General features: G+C 37.0%; 1 pseudogene; it reads right to left on the bottom strand.

The window, feature by feature from the left end:
• Positions 1-2,561: 2,561 nt before the first annotated feature.
• On the bottom strand, positions 2,562-2,680 carry LOC112482253 (annotated as a pseudogene).
• Positions 2,681-3,287: the final 607 nt, after the last annotated feature.

The raw sequence follows: 3,287 nt of genomic DNA, 5'->3' as shown, positions 1-3,287 counted from the left end.
TTAAATGCTGAGATACAAGAAACAATGACCCTGACAAGGGAATGTCCACAAGGCGTCCCAGGATGGGCCGCAAATCTGCAGATGAAAACAGACTGGAGAGAAGATTCCAGGAGGAGCAGCCCAGGAAAACAGAGTAAGTAAATAAATAAATTATCATTTAGAAAATCACCTTACTATACCAGATTAATGATTGCTATGATTGCCTATCACATTAGTATAGTCTGGGGAGCTTTAAAATGGTATCAATAGCTGGGCACCACTAAAGAGTTTTGATTTCATGAATCGGAGTAGAATAAGTAGTGGATGTGGTAGGTTTTGTGGGGGAAAGTATATTTCAAGGGCAGAAAGGTGACTTCATCATATTCTTCATTTCATGGCTATTATTGTCACTAGTCCTTGTACAATCCGATTTTTAACATTTTATTTCCTTTTATCTTTGCCAAACTTTATCTCTTTTTCCACCATGGGAAACAATTTTGATATATTTGTTACATATTGTTTGTATCTGTTTGTATAAATATATATGTATATGTGTATATGTATATATATTTATACATATATTATGTATATAACTATGTACGCATATATGTATCTATTTGTATAACTATGCAGAACAGTATTGCTTTGAATACATGCACAAGATGAGTACCCCCCTTATCTGTGGTTTTACTTTTTGCAGTTTCATTTACCCACAGTCAACCATGGTCCAAAAATATTAAATAGAAAATTCCAGGAAAAAAACATAAGTTTTGGTTTGTGCTCCATTCTGAGTAGTGTGATGGACTCTCGCTTCCCCCCAGAAATGAATCATCCCTTTATCCATCATATCCAAGCTGTATATGCACCCCACGCATTAGTCATTTAGTAACCATCATGGTGTAGCAGATCGATTGTCACGGTACCACAGTGCTTGTGTTCAAGTCACCCTTATTTTACTTAATAATGGTCCCAAAGCCTAGTAGTAGCAAGGCTGGCAATTCATACCTGCCAAAGAGAAGCTGTAAAGTGCTTCCTTTAAGTGAAAAGAAGATATTTTGAGAGATAGAGACACCACATTCATATAACTAATTACAGTATATTATTATAATTATTCTATTTTATTATTAGTTATCGTTAATCTCTTACTGTTCCTGATTTATAAATTAAACTTTATCACAGGTATGTATGTATGTAAGTATGTATGTATGTATGTATGTATGTATGTATGTATAGGAAAAAAATACTGTATATATAGGGTTTGGTACTATCTGCAATTTCAGACATCCGGTGGGGGTCTTGGAATATATCCCTGCAGATAAGGGGGGACTACTGTATTTAATTAATGGAAATACCATTGAGTGATATTTCTCATTCTGCTTCTTTTTTCCATTAAGTACTATGTTATAAGGTCACTTGCTATTGTTCTAGAATCTCTACTCCATTGTTTCTATGGAGTGAATAATTTATGACCATAGATTTTTATTTCTCATGGTCCAGGCACAGTTCTACTGCTCATGCATGGTTTTCTTTATATCTTTGCAGTCAATGTTAGGTCTTTTAAGTACTAAGGCAGCTGGGATGGTTTAGTCTCTCACTCCAGTGGTTTTTCATCTGGGCGTTTCCTCATTGTGTTGTCTCATGGTTCTCAGAGAGCAAAGGCAAGAACTGCAATGACTCTCTTAAGACCTGCTCTAGGAAGTAGAGCAGTGTCATTTCTTTCACATTCCATTGGGTAAAACAAGTCAAAGCCCAGCCCCGATTCAAGAGGCAGGGAACTAGGCTCTGCCTGTTAATGGGAGGAGCATTGCGGAGGGCCCGGTCAAAGAGAGGCGTTGTATTATCAATGATATAAGTAAAACAAAACGAAACAAAATCTGTTTAAGTAAAGGAAAAATAAGAAAATATAAATCATAGACAGTTACTTGGCACTTAACAATATTTACAAGGTCATCATCATAATGTAAACACTATTTATCAATTTGAGTAAAGAGAGTGTGATAACTCTGGGAAGGCTAAATGCTCATCGAGCTTCAGGAAATAGCAACAGATAATTTATAAAGTCAATAAATTAAGGAGATTAGCAGAGTAGATTATTTTTTAAAAATTGGAGTAAATACTCAAAGACAAGTTGAAAAACAGAAAGTTGTTGCCTGTGGAGAGTGGTTTGTGGGCTGGAAAAGTCAGGGATTCCTGCTCTATATTATGGCTTTCTGTCAACTTTGTAAAGTATACACAGAGTTATTATGATTACATTTTTTAAGAAAAACCAAAACCAAATGAAACACAAATACATGAACAAAAAAATAATAATTTGATGATGTTCTGCTTAAAATACCCCTTGATTAGCCTCCCCAGAACAAATTCTCCTGACATTTAACTAGAGTATGTAAGAAGACACAGAATATTATGAAACCTCTCTACAAACCATAAACTAGGATTTGAAATTTTTCTATTGCCAGGCTTTAGTAGGAAGTTTTTCTTTCTTTTTTTTTTCCTTTTTTTTTAAGGCGAGGCAACCCTCGGTTGACCTCACAGATTGCAACGACCTTGTCAGTTTATAGTCCTTTATTTTTTATTTTTTACGCCAACAGCACCTGGTCTTCCTAGGTGGTCTCCCATCCAAGTACTAACCAGGCTCGACCCTGCTTAGCTTCCGAGATCAGACGGGATCGGGCTTGTTCCGGGTGGCATGGCTGTAGACGGAAGATTTTCTAATCACAAGGCTGAGGCAACTGTTCTTTTGAAAAAGCACGTAGTGTGTGTTTTCACCCCATACAAATCCTCTTTGTGAATGTCTGCTCTCTGGCTCAGAAATTCAAATGCACTCAAAATTTCAACCTGAAAGCTGAGCAGATATGCCTTCTGACATGATGTCTATCCACCATTCCAGAACGGCCAGAGGAACCGCCCTTGGACAGATGACCTTCCTGAATCCGTCCCTACACTGCGATGACAACAGTTTAGCAGGACTCTCTGTGATTGTGGGTGAGATGTGAGTGGGGGGAAGCGGTGCTCATCAGTGGAGCATTCCTTCCTGTGACAGAGGCCCAATAATCAAAGTGCTTTATATACGGCCAAGCCCGGAAAGAAGCCCTGGTAACAGTCCAAAGGGTTTTGCGTTTTTGTATTGTATTTTGCATGTAGTTTGTATAGAATTGTATGTTATGATTTTGTTTTTTTAATGAAGCCCTTCTCTTTTGAATGTCAGGCAACCTAGCATGTAGGAAAAGAATATCCTATTTCAATTCAGGAAAATAATAATAAAACAAAGTCTCTTTGTTATGAGGATTTGAACTAGAAGCTAAACA

This window comes from Pteropus alecto, unplaced genomic scaffold, assembly GCF_000325575.1.
Source record: "Pteropus alecto unplaced genomic scaffold, ASM32557v1 scaffold35, whole genome shotgun sequence".
In the NCBI taxonomy this organism is placed as follows: Eukaryota; Metazoa; Chordata; class Mammalia; order Chiroptera; family Pteropodidae; genus Pteropus; species Pteropus alecto.
This window is presented reverse-complemented; position numbering and strand designations above follow the sequence as displayed.